The sequence below is a fragment of the Gadus macrocephalus genome, chromosome 14 (genome assembly GCF_031168955.1).
Source record: "Gadus macrocephalus chromosome 14, ASM3116895v1".
NCBI classification, from domain to species: Eukaryota; Metazoa; Chordata; class Actinopteri; order Gadiformes; family Gadidae; genus Gadus; species Gadus macrocephalus.
Genome location: NC_082395.1, coordinates 12,625,772 through 12,644,581, shown reverse-complemented (window position 1 = coordinate 12,644,581; position 18,810 = coordinate 12,625,772). Strand labels below are relative to the sequence as shown.

Genomic DNA, 18,810 nt, shown 5'->3' with positions numbered 1-18,810 from the left:
GTGGGTACGTGAGTCTGTGCTTGTATGTGAGTGTGTGAGTGTTTGTGTTAGTGTGGGCCCTGGCTTCCTGTATAATGTATGTAGGATGATGTGTTAACCCCAAGTAGACTTTTCCACATTCTCTATTCATGACAGAAAAGTAAAACAGGAGTTGTCAGGGTGCCACCAAAAGCCACACACACACACACACACACACACACACTCACACACACACACACACACCCGCATCTCGTGCACACAAATGCTCCTGTGCACGTTAACTCGTTAAGTCTACAGAAGTAGTTAGTAGTTAAGTTAAACTTCCCCTCCCAAAACCAAAACAACCTTGACGGTTGGCGTTTTTTCAAACACAATTTAAAAGTGTTGAAATCTTTCCGGCGTGCGTGTTGTAGTGGAAACCCAAATCTGCTGCCTCAGTGACCTCATCCATAAATAATACAACTGCTGAGATGTCTGGAAACAGTTGGAGCGACTCCTTTCCTTTGTTCCGTACGGTTAACACCAACCTCCTGACACTTTGGTGTGTTCTCATCCGGTGTTGCAGACAATTTCCTGAATGCTCTTTAGTCTTTACCATCGAAACAGGTAGAAGGTGTTAATCAGTTGTTAATCAATACTAAATAACCACGACAAAGTAGTTTATGATTTTTTCTTTTCTGGGCTCAAAAATATTTGATTTTGAATCTATTACAAAACTTTTGGTTTTTGAGATGATGTGAATCTTAATAAAAGATGAGAATAATGGCCTATTGACAGATTTGATTCTTACATTGCAGAAAGACTTCACATCAATAACACATTCATGTAAATTGGCAGGAAACGCACGCAATCATGCTCTAGTCAATGATTTGTTTGCTGTGAGATTGTGATTTACATAAACAGACAGCTCATTACTCCACATATTGCAGAGAGAATAACGATTGGTTCCCATGCTAATACCTCTCAATCTCTCACTCCCTCCTCCCCTCCCTCCCTTTGTGCCCCTCTCTCTGTCTCTCACTTTCTTTCTCTCTCCCTCGTTCCGTCTCTCTCCTGCCTTCGCTTCTCAGCCCCCTTCCTCTCTCTCCCTCACTCTCTATCGACCTCATGTCACTCTTCCGTCATGGCGTTGTGGAGACTAATTGCTTTGTGTTTGAGTGGATCGAACAGCCGCACGTCTTCCTCTGAATGATCGTGTTTCCTGACAGCAACCGTTAACACCTCCGCTGTGATCGAGGCAAGCCTATGTGGACACCCCAGTCACATAACATGGATCCAAATCAGCTGGGTGATGAAGATATATGCCTTCAAAGAGAATTCAGTGGTTCGAATTAGAATTCATTCATTTGGTAGGAGGAAGAGATATGAAACATAATCTGGTATACTTAATTATATCCCTTTAAAGGCACCCAGTGCAACTTTTGAGGCTTAAAAATAAACATTCAATTTCTAGTCCTTTTTACACGTAGTAAGTTTCAGTAACTCCATACCATTACATACCGACATTTAAGCAGCAAAGATGAGACGTCGTTGTGTGGTGAGAACTGATACAAAATCGATAACAACAACAATGCCGCCATTTTCTTTATTTTTTGTAACCTACAATAAATAAAGCAGGCTTCCAGTCAATGGAAAAATGGCTTCTCCCCACCGGCGATTGTTGTTGTTTACGAGATATGATCTAGTAGGATGAAGAGAAATTAATTAGATATAATCTGGTAGGATGAAGAGATATATCTGGTAGGATGAAGAGATAAAGGATATAAACTGGTAGGATAAAGAGATATGAGATATAATCTGGTAGGATGAAGAGATATGAGATACAATCTGGTAGGATGAAGAGACATATCTGGTAGGATGAAGGGATAAAGGATATAAACTGGTAGGATAAAGAGATATGAGATATAATCTGGTTGATTGAAGAGATATGAGACATTATCTCGTGGGATGAAGAGATGTGAGATATAGTCTGGTAGGATGAAGAGATATTAGATTGCATCTGGTAGGATGAAGAGAAATGAGATTGAATCTTGTAGGATGAAGAGATATCAGAAATAATCTGGCAGGATGACGAAATATGAGTTCTGTTAGGAGGAAGAGGTGAAAGATGATGTTCAGACACAACCTCACATCAGTTTATTTCACACACTCATCACCAGTTCCCAATGCATTTGCATGTAGTACTCGTGTAAACGTTACAATTACTCTAAAGACCAAGCCATCTGAAGGGTACCACATTGCTAAACTCACGACTTCACCCATGACGGTACGGCATGCACGGTAATTGCCATATCCAACAGATTGTTACTTGAAATTCAGTTTACAGCACAGGATTGAGGGATTGAACATTGTGGAAACACCTCACTAAACTGCACACTCCCTTATGTTCCCAAAGGCCCTTCGACCCTGATAGATGATAGAGCCACACAGGACTGTACGACAATGTAGAGCAAAACAGTGTTACTGTAGAGTGCATGAAGACACACTGTCCATCACACGGCATATAGAGAGATGAACCACACAATGTGGTTTAATCGAGAAGATCGTCGTTGATGAGTTCAACAACATCAATGTATGGCTGCTCTTGCAGAATACAGAACATAACTTTCTATTATCCGTGTGCATCAATCATCAATGGAAGCTTAATGGAGGTAATGCAACGGTGCTACGACAACATCAGCTCAGGATTGGCTCATCAGTAGCAGCGGTGAGCAAAACTAATCAACAAGATGTTGGTTTTTAGTAAATCTCTCTGACCTCCATGTCCCCACCGGGAGACGAGCTCAGCTGAGGCTTCCGCAAACTTCTCTCCACTCTACAAACAAGCTGACAGGTGGGGAAACTCAGCCAAAACTAATCCATTCACACTTCTTATCTCCACCAAGGATAGCGCTTGGATTTACAACAATGTGCCAATGTTGCTGCTTGGCACAAATAACAAATCTACTCACCCTCCTTACTTTAGAAGGCGATAGACAAAATGTCTCTCACATAGACAAAATGTCCATGAGCAATGGATAGAGATATAAATTCAAATTAATTCAAATCCACAGAGCACTGTGTGACTGTGTCATAAGAAAATAGCCTACAAGTAAATGAAACAACCCGAGGATATAAAAAAAAATAAACAAATCAATTACTCATGAATTCAATTAGGTAATTTAATTAATAGTTAATTAGCTCTGGTGTCTCTAGATATAAAAGTAGGAATGTGAGGACAGACTTTTTAGGAAGGTGTTATTCTACGTAATGGGAAGTGGAAGAGGAAGTGGTCAATCTGTCACATCTCCTCTCTCTACCTTGTCCCCCCTCCTCCAGTATGCTGCCTGATAGCCTTACAGCTACGTTGAGCTAGCACTATGATTACATTATTCCTTTGGCTACGAATACACCCCCGGGACAAAGACTGTGAATAGCCAGTTTTTGGAGACATTCACTTTTTATTTTAAATTAGAAATGATGGGGCCCTGGGTATGCTATTACCTTTTTGTTCATAAACAGACTTAGAGTGTTTAATTGCATGATATACCGATTCTACACAATCCTGTTTAAAATAAATGACACACTGTGCTCTTTTTAGCAGCCACATTTTCTTTATGAAAGATGCCTCATAAACACCCCCCCGCCCACACACAGAGACACAAACACACACCCACATATTCGCACACCACACACACACATACACACACAAACACACACACATTACACACTTGCACACCAAACACACACACATCCCAGACAACACCCACACATAAAGATGATGCTGAGAAGAATATTCAGCCCGGCAGGCTGGACTGGTGGTCTCTAGATATTGTTTAATATGATTAAATATGATCCTAGACTCACCCCACTGGTGCCATTACAATTATGCAATTAAGACTATAGCTGAAATACATAGGTGACAGAGAAGCCATGAAAGTGTTTACTACTCAGAGGTCTGTATAATGGATCAAACTGTGGAGAATGTGAGACAAAAAAAAGATTGTTTGTCTAGTAATACAATATTATAATTATGACACACGGGTTTAATGAATACATAATGTTACTTCTTCACAATTTTTAGAATTATTATGATTCGTGAAACAGACTGCACCCATAGGGATGACCAAATAAGGACAAAGTGTTAATTCAACCACACAAGAACAACCAATATGTCCTTTAACTGGCTCATCTGGGCTCTTTGGTGGCATCATTATGCACAGTGTTTACAAACAAAGCGTACAAAAAAATTATAAACCGAAGATTCTGGAGTCCGACGAATCTGAATTTGCAAGGGCTTACTGACAGTTTTCAAAAAACACACCTAACAAGTAGAGCCCCTAAGAGCCAAGGCCCCGGTAACCTGGTACCTATACATATATTACGCACGTAGCTACAGCTTGTGTTTTGGACAGAATATTCTTGGTCGTATCATAACTCTTTGTTTCTAAGTATTTTTTCCTTTATGGTTCGGCCGGGTTCTGCTACTTGCTATCTCGTTGATTTGATAGGTGGGATGTGAGGCTGCCAGGGTCCTGCCTGAGTTTAGAGATTGTTGCGCATTCAGTAGTGAAAATAAAGCACAGACAGAGGAATTGTTTTAGCTGACTTTGCTGTGTCAGTAGCTATGAACATTGTTATACTTTGCGTGTTCTCGGTAAGACATTATCATAGCATCTTTGAAAGGCTATTGATTTCGAGAGGCTATTTACTTGAAAGGTTTTCAGTGTAGCGTTCTGATGAAAATAAAACTGAAAGTAAACAAGAACAGCATCAAGAAAAACGCACCACGCTTACTTAAAGTTAGGGATGCTCGATTATGGGAAAAAAATCAGTCACGATTATTTTGGTCGATATTGAAGTCACGATTATTCAAACGATTATTTTTGAATTTGAAAACATGTATTTATTCAGCATGTCTTTCCCAAAAAGGACTTTGTAACTGAGAACATTGAAATTTCGCCTTAAAAATTACATAAAATGGTCGGAAAGAACATTTTCCAATCTAAAATGTATCCAGAAAAAACGAAAAACTTGATTATGTTAATTTTGTCATCGTTTGACGCTAAAATCGATTAATCGTCCAGCCCTCCTTTAAGTATTATATGGGGACCGGAATCCGCAGGGACCTCACAATACAATTTTATACAGATTTTTGAGTTTTGATATGATATGAATTAGGATTCTGTAAAATACGATATCCGATTTATATACAATTCAGTCACCCACCTGACATAAATCTATTCTTCATTTGGTTAGGATCTCATAGCCATATAATGTATTTTTGGGGGTCCTGTTTGACAGCTATATACAGTAAATTAAAAAGTTATTAAGTGTTGAATGAGTTTTGTGCATAGACCGGTGTGTAGGATTCATTGAAGATCCACCCTTCATGTTTAAAATATGGATTTCTAACTGGTGGAAATATTTAAACAAAATGGCAACACAAGTCAAATCTACACCCTCAAAACGGTGTCACTCTACGGCCATATTCTTTACAATCTGGGAAGAATGTTCTGTGATTTATCCTTCAGAACAAGCAATGAATCATTCAGACAGAAAGCTGCTGGTCAACCACTACGCAGAAGAGCGGTAAATAAACAATTTGGAATAAATAATTCAGTGTCTGAGAGACGCAGATAGAGAGACATCGGACATAGAGAGATAGAGAGCGAGAGCGAGAGAAAGCGAGAGCGGGCGAGAGAGAGAGTGAGCAAGAGAGAGAGAGAGGGAGATGGATTAACAGCTTTTCACAATTGTTTACACACTTTACACACAAAGACTATTTCTAAGCACCATTCCTTTGTTTTCGCTCAAAAAGCAATACTAATTCACATTCTTGCAACTCTACACACAGAATCTCATCAAGCCTTGTTTGTTTACATGGAAAACAATGGCCTTCAAATGCCAAACCAATTGGTCTCACTCACACAACACCTGCTCAAACTCAATGGCCAAACTTGGATTGGAAAACAAAGGAGCAATCATGCAGCCATCGTACAAAATAAGGAGGAGGAGGAGGAAGTGGGAGACTTAATATTTTGCATGATATACAGGCAACTGTGGTTGATCACGTAATCAACCATGGGTCAACCATGACCGACTCTGGGAGTCGAGTGCAGCTCACTTGGGTCTCAGTAATCCAGGCCTCTAGAGAACTATGTCAATAGTATTTTACACTGTTTACAGTAATTGGTGTGTCATGGTCAATACTATGCTTGGTGATTAGAGTACACTTCTGAGAAGCATGGTATCTATAGTCATATATTCCAATATTCTCAAATGAGTAAGAGACAACAGAAAACATGGTGTTGACTAATAATGTGATCCAACTGTACTCAATTCATTCAAACATACAAACATGAACTGGGACTTTCCAGCATCGATCCTGTCCATAGTCAGATTCAGATTCAGACAAATGTATTTATCCCAAGAAGGGAAATGTCTATCGTTTCATATATGTATTATCCTCTATCGTTTATATCGTCTTGTCGCAAATCACACTCTTTACGGTAATATTTTACGTCATTTGGACGACGCTTTACATTCTTCCACACGGCACATGAACGCAACACAAACAAACATGGAGGAGAGTGAACATGACAATTCTGAATAGGAGAAGGACTCCCACGACCAGCCAAGACAAAGTGAGCTCGTACCTAAAAGAGGGGCTACGAAATAGGCCTTTCCATGTGGTCACTTTATATAAACTACCGTAATTTTCGGACTATAAAGGTACGGCCACACCAACCGCGTTACTCGCGTAAGACACGTATAAAATCGGCAATTTTTCCATAGGGAACCATTGGTTTACGCGCGTATGAGCTGCGTAGATGCGTTAAGGTACGGCCACACCAAGACGCGTATAAAATCGGCAATTTTTCCATAGGCAACCATTGGTTTACGCGTGTATGAGCTGCGTAGATGCGTTACATGCGCTAAAGCAACATTATAGCCGCGTTAGCCGCGTATGAGCTGCGTATATACGCACCTAACGCACCTACGCCCGGAGTTCAAAAAATTGAACTTTCAACGCTCCAACGCGTGATGCTTAGCCGCGATAGCCAATCAGCGTGGAGCTTGACCCGACGTCACTGGCAGAGAGTAGTGACGCTTGCACAGAAGCATACGGCCGACATCTTTCTTTATTCTGGGTGGAAATAGTAACATAGTTACGCCATTAAATGCGTTTATGTAAACATTTTTATCGAGAAATGTGCATTTTACTTTCATAATGTTCGCTCGGTGAATGTGAAGGATGTTTGGTTTGATAGTTATGACGAAGAGGGAACGCTCCATTCACTTGCATGGACAGCGTCTCTGGTTTCTATGCAACCTCAACGTCTTGGCGGACTATATCTCTGCTGATCAACACTACGAATGCTGGAAACACACCAGACACACCATGTGAAGTTATTTAACCCGATTATTGTTATTTATATCTGAGATTATTTAATCTAACCCGATCCAAGCTCTATCATGCACCCAAACACGGCGGCGTTTGGGTTTCCTTCCTCGGACTCCTAAATCCAGCGTAAATCTTACGCGGGTTACGCGTTTGGTGTGTTCGTACCTTAAGACGCGCCTTTTTTTTCGATTCTGCGGCTTACATAACGGTGCGGCAGAGGACAGCTGATTTGGAACGGAACAACAGCTGTTCGCTTTCACGGGGAAAAACGAAGGAACTTCAACCTACTTAGGCCTACTAATTAACCTTCAAAAGCTATTACATCTTCAACAAAATATGCAGATACTGTCAAAATCGGTTCCAGGGACTATATAGGGATTATTAATGTTGTTTTTGATGGTGTTTTTTTCTGGAACGAGTATTCGAATATTCGCTCGGAAAAACCAACGATTATTCGAAGCCTGAAAAATGGCATTTGGGCAAGCCCTAATGGTAATTAAACATTAAAACACCTGCGGTTTATAGTCCAGTGCGGCTTATATATGTACAAATCATTCAATTTAGCTGCTGCGGCGTATACTCCGGTGCGCCTTATAGTGCGGAAAATACGGTATATATTCATTGAATTTACAGAAAATGTGCTAGGCCTATATCGTGATATATATCGTTATCGGGATATGAATGACCTACATCGGGATATGATATTTTGGTCATATCGCCCAGCCCTATTTGCAGCTTACCCAGTACATGACTTAAAAATTCACCGACAAGTGAAGGTAGGTATAGGATAGAGGCAACAGATCAATGTACGTAGGTCAGTACAAGGAAACAAGGAAACAACGAGCAGCAGTAAATAAAATAAAACACTTTGCTTTCATGGCCACCTGTTTCTCCCAGAGTGGGAATGAGTCTCTTTGCTGGGCTCCAATTATCTTGGAGCAGACTTTGACAATACCATTTAAGCTATTCTTGTACCTCACAGAAAACCCATTGAACAAGCAAATAAATTAAAAAGTTTGAATACTTTCATGGAATGGTTGATAAATGCCTTAAGATATTGTCACAGACACGAAAAGAGTTAACCTTCCACAGTAAGTGAATTTGTATTGAGTCGAAATCCTGTACAAAAGAAGCAAGTGTATCATGTACCATTTGAGAGGAACTCTGACCGAGTAAAAGAGCTATGCTATCAATGTGTGCAAGGGAGAACAGTTGGTTACCCATGATTGAGCACATTATTTCAGTCCACTGTATAGACCTGCTGTTCTCTATGCACTTCAATGTTCCTGAATGTAAGCCAATTTTTTGCATTTTTAGAAGAGAGAACATGGTTAGGAATCATGACACAGCCATCAACATCGTCGTTACCATGGCGGCGGCGCGCATAGTTCGCGACGCCCTGTGTCTCACCGGATTTTGCAAAGTAGTGTTCATTTACTAGTTTTTTGTAAGCCTTTTCGCTAAAAAATGTTTAGCGTATACATCGTATAGCCGACAGGAACTTTTGGACATCGGTTCCTGCAATTCCGTCAACTTTACGGACTCATTTGGTCTCATCTCGGAAATAGCCAGGACAGCGGAGCCAACTGACAAACGGAGCCGGAGCACCAACGGACAGCGGCGGCGTCACAGATGTAAACAGAGAGGGTCGCGCGGAGGTCTGAATGCTAGGCTAAAGCTAGCGCCTCACAGACCATCGCTTCCCAGCATCTTTCTCGCCAATGTCCGATCCCTGGCTAACAAAATGGACGAACTGCGACTGAGGATCACCACCAACAAATGGATTATGGACAGCAACATCATGCTCAACAGCAACGTTCCGGATAGCGCCATCGAGCTAGCAGAACGCTACACTCTCCGTGCAGACAGAACGAAGGAGTCCGGTAAGACTAGAGGTGGGGGTCTGTGTATTTATGTTAACAAAGCTTGGTGCACGGACACTACCACCATCGAGAGTCACTGCTCGGATAACATAGAATATCTCATGCTGAAATGTAGACCTTTCTATCTGCCCAGAGAGTTTACATCCACCATTGTGACTGCAGCCTACATTCCCCCGGACGCTAATGCTGCATTTGCAATGAAAGAACTGCACAATGCAATTAGTAAACAACAGACTCTGACCCCCAAGGCAGCCTTTATTGTTGCGTGTGACTTCAACCACTCCAACCTAAAGTCTGTACTCCCCAAATTCCGCCAACATGTCTCCTGCCCCACTAGAGGAGACAAGACATTAGACCATGTATACACAAACATAGCTGATGCTTACAAAGCAGTCCCCCTCCCCCACCTTGGTCAATCTGACCACCTCTCTTTGTTCCTACTGCCTAAGTACTCTTCACTCATCAGACGGGTGAAACCCACAGTGAGGACAGTCAAGGTTTGGCCAGAGGGAGCAGACTCTGCACTTCAGCAGCGGTTTGGTAGCACTGTCTGGAGGGATTTTGCCACTCAGGCCACCATCGACTCCCACACGGACACGCATCCTCTGTTCTGAAACGTATGAACTCTGAAATCAACAGTGTCACCACCCTCAAACGGATTACCACATTCCCTAACCAGAAGCCATGGATGAACAGAGAGGTCCGACTCCTATTGAAGGCACGCGACATCGCCTTCAGTTCAGGTGATGCTCGGGCCTATAGCTCATCCAGGGCTAACCTGAAGAGGGGCATCAAAGCGGCCAGGCACTGCTACAAGCTGAGGATCGAGGAGCACTTTAAGAGCAACTCTGACACCCGACGCATGTGGCAGGGCATCCAGGCCATTACGGATTACAAACCGGCCAGCATCTCCCCCCCATCCAGTGACGCCTCCCTTCCTGATGAGCTTAACCACTTTTATTGACGCTTTGATAGGGAAAACAGGGAGCTGGTCATCAAGGCTGTGCTCCCTGCAGACCACCAGCCCCTCACTCTCTCCCCCATCGACGTGTATGCAGCACTGAGCAGGACTAATGCACGGAAGGCTGCTGGACCTGATGGTATCCCCGGACGGGTTCTCAGGGCCTGTGCTGTGCAGCTGACTGAGGTCTGGACTGACATTTTCAACCTGTCACTGGCCCAAGCAGTTGTCCCCCTGTGTGCCTTAAAACCTCCTCCATCGTGCCGGTGCCAAAACACTCCACTGCAGCGAGCCTGAATGACTTCCGCCCAGTTGCACTTACCCCCATCATCTCAAAGTGCTTCGAGAGGCTGGTCCTGGCTCACCTCAAAACCTGCCTGCCACCCACACTGGACCCTTCCCAATTCGCCTACCGCCAGAACAGGAGCACAGAGGATGCCATCTCCACGGCACTCCACTCCGCCCTCTCCCACCTTGACCTCAACACCACCCATGTCCGAATGCTGTTTATTGACTTCAGCTCAGCGTTCAACACCATCATCCCCTCCCAACTGATCACCAAGCTTACTGAGCTGGGCATCAACACCTCCCTCTGCACCTGGATACAGGACTTCCTGACCAACAGACCACAGTCTGTCAGGTTGGATGAACACACTTCCTCAACCCTCACCCTGAACACTGGCGTTCCACAGGGCTGTGTGCTGAGCCCCCTCCTCTACTCCCTCTTCACCTACGACTGCACAGCCATACATGGTTCCAATACGATTGTCAAGTTTGCAGACGACACTACGGTGATTGGTCTCATCAGCAACAACGATGAGACGGCCTATAGGGAGGAGGTCCAACACCTAACTGCATGGTGCGCCAACAACAACCTGGCTCTCAACACTAAGAAGACGAAAGAGCTCATCGTGGAAGTCTAGAGGTGGCACACACACCCCCATCCGTATCAACGGGACGGAGGTTGAGCGTGTCACCAGCTATAGGTTCCTAGGTGTCCACATCTCAGAGGACCTCTCTTGGACCCTCAACACCTCTAAGCTGATCAAGAAGGCTCACCAGCGTCTCTTCTTCTTGAGGAAATTAAAAAAGGCCCATCTGTCTCCTCAGATCCTGGTGAACTTCTACCGCTGCATCATTGAGAGCATCCTTACCAACTGTGTCACAGTATGGTATGGCAACTGCTCTGTCTCTGACCGGAAAGCACTGCAGAGGGTGGTGAAAACTGCGCAACGCACCATCGGTTCCTCACTCCCCTCCATCGAGGCTGTCCAGAGCAAGCGATGCCTGCGAAAGGCGCGCGGCATCTGCAAGGACTGTTCTCACCCCAACCACAGACTGTTCACCCTCCTCCCCTCTGGGAGGCGCTACAGGTCTCTCCGGACCTGGACCAGCAGGTTTAGGGGAAGCTTTTTCCCTGCGGCTGTCACCCTCCTAAACTCTACCCCCCCCCCCCCCCCCCCCCCTCCCCCTCAGTGTCTGCCCCCCCCCCCCCCCGCGGCCATTCATTGCACTAATCCATGCTAGTTGACTGAACAATTATCCCTCTACTTGAATTTACATATCCCCTGTATCAACACCCATAGTACTCTATTTTATTATACTATATTTATGTTTATTTATATTTATATTTATATTTATAATCATGCTAGTTGACTGAACAATTATCCCTCTACTTGAATTTATATTACTATATTTATATTTATTTATATTTATATTTACTGCACTTATTGTACCTCTATGCTGCTCTGATACTGTATAATTCATGTACAAACTGCACTTTACTGCTCCTTTGCACTTCCGGTTGTCACAAAACCTAATTTCGTTGTACTCTGCACAGTGACAATAAAGTGAATCCAATCCAATCCAATCCAAAAACATCATCCCCTGCACACAGAGAGATCAACACATATACACACACCCCGCCGCCAGTGTCCGTGCGACCTCACGTAAAGAATGCATCTTCAGTTTGGAGCAGAGCAGAACTTTCACAATGGTTAGCGGAGACTGGCAAACATAGGACTTTACACCTGCTTTCTCTACATTTATTTTGCCGTTTTGGAAAATAAATGGCAGAGATTACTATTTTGAAGCACCTGGGAACCATAAGTATCTGCAAGCTCCTATTTTATTGACTTTGGCATATGCATCCGGTCCGTTCCTGTTCCGACAGAATGTCAGCAGACATGGCCTGGGACGGACCAATCACAACCGTTTCTCTAATATGGGGCGGGGTGAATATGATGACTGGACAGAGAGCAATATGAAAAGAGAGAGGGAGAGAGAGAGAGAGAGAGAGAGAGAGAGAGAGAGAGAGAGAGAGAGAGAGAGAGAGAGAGAGAGAGAGAGAGAGAGAGAGAGAGAGAGCGAAAGAGAGGACAGTCAACGAGGTGTGGAGCAACGAGAGAAAAGATAGAATGACAAAAAGTGAGAATGAGAGAGTGACGGACAGGGGAACTGAAGGAGCGAGAGATAGACAGTGACAAAGAATAGGATAGAGAGATAGGACAGATGAAAGGGCTAAAAGAGCGAATGAGAAAGAGCGAGAATAGGATAGAGAGAGGGGAGATAGAACAGCTGAAAGAGAGAGAAAGAGTGAGATGGATGGAGAGAGGAAAGATAGAGAGAGAGAGAAAAAAAAGCTAGACAGACTTAAGGAGTGAATAAGAGAGAGAGTGACAGATAGGAGAACTTAAGGTGAGAGAGAGAGAGAGAAAGAGAGAGAGAGAGAGAGAGAGAGAGAGAGAGAGAGAGAGAGAGAGAGAGAGAGAGAAAGAGAAAGAATAGGATAGAGAGAGTGGACAGATAAAAGGACTGAGAGAAGGAGAGAGAGAGGGCAGATAGAAGGACTGAGAGAGAATGAGAGAATATGTTAGAGAGAGGGTTGATAAAAGGATTGAAGGGAGAGAGAGAGAGAGAGAGAGAGAGAGAGAGAGAGAGAGAGAGAGAGAGAGAGAGAGAGAGAGAGAGAGAGAGAGAGAGAGAGAGAGAGAGCGAAAGAGAGGGAGAGCGAAAGAGAGGACAGTCAACGAGGTGTGGAGCAACAAATAATTCATAGCAGAACGCTGCTGCTGATGAAGAGGATGATGATGATGAAATGCAGGGTTCGCGTGAGAGATAGCATGATGAATCAGCCTTGGTTCATAACCAGCATGGAATAATAATCACCTGTCTCTGCTGGAACCAAGGTCACACAGACTGTCCTCCCAATATTTAGATTAAACTAAAGGAAGCTAGTTGACTGAACAATTATCCCTCTACTTGAATTTATATACTATATTTATATTATTTATATTTATATTTACTGCACTTATTGTACTCTATGGCTGCTCTGATACTGTATAATTCATGTACAAACTGCACTTTACTGCTCCTTTGCACTTCCGGTTGTCACAAAACCTAATTTCGTTGTACTCTGCACAGTGACAATAAAGTGAATCCAATCCAATCCAATCCAAAAACATCATCCCCTGCACACAGAGAGATCAACACATATACACACACCCCGCCGCCAGTGTCCGTGCGACCTCACGTAAAGAATGCATCTTCAGTTTGGAGCAGAGCAGGAACTTTCACAATGGTTAGCGGAGACTGGCAAACATAGGACTTTACACCTGCTTTCTCTACATTTATTTTGCCGTTTTGAAATAAATGGCAGAGATTACTATTTGAAGCACCTGGGAACCATAAGTATCTGCAAGCTCCTATTTTATTGACTTTGGCATAATGCATCCGGTCCGTTCCTGTTCCGACAGAATGTCAGCAGACATGGCCTGGGACGGACCAATCACAACCGTTTCTCTAATATGGGGCGGGGTGAATATGATGACTGGACAGAGAGCAATATGAAAAGAGAGAGGGAGAGAGAGAGAGAGAGAGATGAGAGAGAGAGGAGAGAGAGAGAGGAGAGAGAGAGAGAGAGAGGAGAGAGAGAGAGAAAGAGAGAGAGAGAGCGAAAGAGAGGACAGTCAACGAGGTGTGGAGCAACGAGAGAAAAGATAGAATGACAAAAAGTGAGAATGAGAGAGTGACGGACAGGGGAACTGAAGGAGCGAGGAGAGATAGACAGTGACAAAGAATAGGATAGAGAGATAGGACAGATGAAAGGGCTAAAAGAGCGAATGAGAAAGAGCGAGAATAGGATAGAGAGAGGGGAGATAGAACAGCTGAAAGAGAGAGAAAGAGTGAGATGGATGGAGAGAGGAAAGATAGAGAGAGAGAGGAAAAAAAAGCTAGACAGACTTAAGGAGTGAATAAGAGAGAGAGTGACAGATAGGAGAACTTAAGGTGAGAGAGAGAGAGAGAAAGAGAAGAGAGAGAGAGAGAGAGAGAGAGAGAGAGAGAGAGAGAGAGAGAGAGAGAGAGAGAGAGAAAGAGAAAGAATAGGATAGAGAGAGTGGACAGATAAAAGGACTGAGAGAAGGAGAGAGAGAGGGCAGATAGAAGGACTGAGAGAGAATGAGAGAATATGTTAGCAGAGAGGGTTGATAAAAGGATTGAAGGGAGAGAGAGAGAGAGAGAGAGAGAGAGAGAGGAGAGAGAGAGAGAGAGAGAGAGAGAGAGAGAGAGAGAGAGAGAGAGAGAGAGAGAGCGAGCGAAAGAGAGGGAGAGCGAAAGAGAGGACAGTCAACGAGGTGTGGAGCAACAAATAATTCATAGCAGAACGCTGCTGCTGATGAAGAGGATGATGATGATGAAATGCAGGGTTCGCGTGAGAGATAGCATGATGAATCAGCCTTCTGGTTCATAACCAGCATGGAATAATAATCACCTGTCTCTGCTGGAACCCAAGGTCACACAGACTGTCCTCCCAATATTTAGATTAAACTAAAGGAAGCAACAAACACCAATCCATCAGGCTTATCCCATACAAATACTGGACTCTGGAGAGTTGTACTAGAATTTATACACATTATTAGTATTTAAATAGTACTAGTAGCCTCGGTACCAGTATATGACCTTTTGACTGTGATTTTTTTTCTTTTTAGAAGGAGTTTATTTATATAATGTGTAGAATTAAGTGGCATCTAGCGCAACGGTCTTGGCAGATCTGAATATAATATTATTAAGTATGTTTTAATAAGCGTATAATCGCATGAAAATATGAATCCTTGTGTTTTCGTTACCTTAGAATAAGCCCTTTATATCTACATAGAGAGTGGGTCGGTTGCCCTGAAATGTCAATCACAGCTATAGAGAACGTAATAAAATGTGTCACACACCTTAGAATATACTACGCATCCGAGAAGCTTAACCCTCTCTCTGACAGGGACATAAACATCAACCTCTTCATAGACAGTCTCCGAACATTCAGACACACCGTGGTATTATAATTAAGTTTACTAGAAGCTTAACCCTCTCTTGGATAAAGACATCAACAGCTGCACAGATGGAACTCCACACATCCACATAGCAACTGGCGATACCGTAAGCGTCCGAGAAGCTCAGCCCTCTCTCAGACACGCCTCATATAGACTATGAATTTAATGGGGTTTCCCTTTTAATCCAAGGGTAAAATAGTATAGCAAATGGCAGTTTGCTGATGAGGGGGATTATGATAAACGGATTTGAATTCTGATTTGGAGACGTTACTTTTTTTGAGGTGGTTTCCCTTTTTGTTTCGATAACTAAAAGTAGACTTATTAAGATCGCTTTTTTGGAGAAAGTTAATATCAAAAACGAAACTGCAATACAACTTTAAACGTCAAGTTGTCAAAAGCATGGTGACTTTGACAAAAACACCAGATTGTGATTGATTTATTTAGTATCACAAAATGTCCAAAATAGACAGATAGCATGGTCAAGGAGGTAAAGGAACCATTATAGGAGGAAATGTCTAGAGGTAAGGTAAGGACGTTGAGAGAAGACAGACAAAAAGACTTAGAAATAGAGAGAGAGACTTAGAAATAGAGAGAGAGAGAGGAGAGAGAGGAGAGAGAGAGAGAGAGAGAGAGAGAGAGAGAGGAGAGAGAAGAGAGGAGAGAGAGAGAGAGAGAGAGGAGAGAGAGAGAGAGAGAGAGAGAGAGAGAGCTTCGAAAGGGAACACAGGCCTTATTATCTTGTGAGCCATTAGCCATTGTTTCCCCCAGCATTAATTAGGTATTGTGAATCAGAATCTTTGACACTACTACTGAAGATACTATTTACCATAACATTTACAGTACTAAATGCAGTACGATATCCACTCAACTGGATACTTCCCATCTACAGTAGAGTGTGTGTAGAAGAAAAAGAGGGATATGTTAACACAAAACGCATACCTCCTTTCCTGTGTATAGCAAGTAACACACCGCTCAGCTGAAATATCACCACTTGAAGATGCAGAGTCAAGGCGAATGTAAACAGAGAGCAAACAGCAGCCAACAGAGCGGGCCCCTGCCCTCTGCATGCTAACAAGGGAAGCTGTGCTGGGAGTGCGCTAATAGTGTGGATATGGATTTATCACCCCGCTCTGACAAAACAGATGGGGAAAACAAGACCCCGCCAAGGCTATCTAGCAGAAGACAGAGATCTCTGAGACCCACAGAGATATGGACCATTAAGAGATCTGACTGGTGAGAGATCTGAACTGGTAAGAGATCTGGACTTGTAAGAGGTCTGAACTGGTAATAGATCTGGACTGGTAATATACTTTTTTAATAGACAGGAATTGGACTCACTTTGACATTAACTGAACTAATGTTTTTAAAAAATATGATTCTTGTGGATGTGAAGGCCTCTGAAACCTGCACTTCAATAGACTTGTAATCTAAGGAGACGATAATCGTATTATAGTGATTCAACTCACTACCTCTTCCTATATCTCCAGCTATTCTCCTTCATCACCATTTTCCCCCAAGACCTATACGACGTAAGATAGACAAGCAGCCCTAAAACCTTCAGAGATTTTACTGCTAGTCTCCTTGGGGGAAGGGTGAACAAGCAATAGGAAGGAGGACGCACAAAAAAGGTATTTGAACGTATCTGTGGACTCTAACAAACTCTACTGCCGCTGCAACCATTTTACTGGAGGAAGTTGTGCCATTAGCTGTGTTCATATAATCTCATATTATAAATATTATGCAACGTAATGTGATCTGCACAGAAACGTAGAGTTAGATGCAACACTAGGACGTGAATAAAGCGCAGGTCAGTTGATGCTAAAGTGACATTGATTTTGCCAAAGGACAAAACAATGATTATTAAAAAACATGATTACACTCAAAGCAGTCCAATGGATTTCTAGAATTGAATGATTGATGGTGTGTGTGTGTGTGTGTGTGTGTGTGTGTGTGTGTGTGTGTGTGTGTGTGTGTGTGTGTGTGTGTGTGTGTGTGTGTGTGTGTGTGTGTGTGTGTGTGTGTGTGTGTGTGCATTCGTTTTGGAGGCTGTTGGCCTATCAGCAGGAAGGTGAGAGGTAAGACTTGGTTTTACTGTTAATCTGTTGAAAGGATTATATTCCATTTCATCTGTCTGTCGTGTATAGCTCTCTTTATCGCTTATACCTTGAAACTAAGCCTTGGCACTGTTCCCTACAGCATCGGAAATTACTCAGGTACTGATGAACTGGTGTCATCGATTTTATTACATTCCCCTGGATAGGGTAAAAGAGCGGCAGAAGCTCAGGAGGTAGAGCAGGATGGCTGGTAACCGCAAGGTTGCTAGTTCGATCCCCGGCTGCTCCCCGGCTGAGTGTCGAGGTTTCCCTGAGCAAGGCACCAACCCTAGCTGCTCCCGAAGAGCTGGCTGTCGCCTTGCATGTTTGGCTCCGCTGTCGATGTGTGAATGTGTGCTTTAATGGGTGAATATCAGGCAATATTGTAAAGCACTTTGGATAAAAGCACTATATAAATGCGGTCCATTTACTATACAAACACACCCCTTAAAACAAATTAGAAAAGTAGACTAGCAGTGAACTGTAGCAGCGGATCTGTGAAATAGGACTGTCTTGCTGTAGCTGACTGGACGATGTCTTCAGCATTTAGGAAGTGTGAATGCTGAGGCCTTTACATTTTTAGGAAGTGTACTGAATGCTGAGGCCTTTACATTTAGGCCCCGCCCACACGGGTGAAAACAATCTCTTTCCCTCCACTTTTCCTTTGATGCGTTTCAGGAATATCTCTGTAAAGACGGACTCATTGCGAAAACGCATCGAGCTGTAGAAACGCTGTAGTACATATTCAAGGCGCTGGTTCTCCACAAAAAAAAGTGGACCACATCAAGCCCGCACGCCGTACACAAACATTCAGTCGAGGAGGAGATAGCAGTTGTTAAACCTTTTAGATTGAGCAGAAATACTTTTTAATGTACAGTTAGTATTAACATTTACAAGGGCCAGTATTTAAAGCTACAAAAATAATGCAAATAAAAAAAATTATAATAATTCAACGCAACTCTAACGTCGCCCAGGTGGTGGGGGGGGCAATGACGTCATCGTTTGCGTTTCAGGCGTCCACACGAATCCTAACGAAAACGCATAAATCCGTTTTTAACTTATCTAACCTGGGACCTGGTTTCAGAAAAGAGTGTTTTCGGTCACCGAGAACGCCGGATCCGTCTGGACGGTCGGCTCAAACGTACAGGATTTATGCGTTTCACCAAAAAATCGGTTCAGTATGGAT

The 18,810-nt window shown here is 43.2% G+C and overlaps 1 protein-coding gene across 2 annotated transcripts in view; it reads right to left on the bottom strand.

Moving 5' to 3' along the window:
• The window catches only part of LOC132471863 (glypican-5-like), a 121,707-nt gene that overhangs the window by 48,015 nt on the left and 54,882 nt on the right, over nt 1-18,810 (bottom strand). The gene's annotated exons all lie outside the window — the stretch shown is intronic.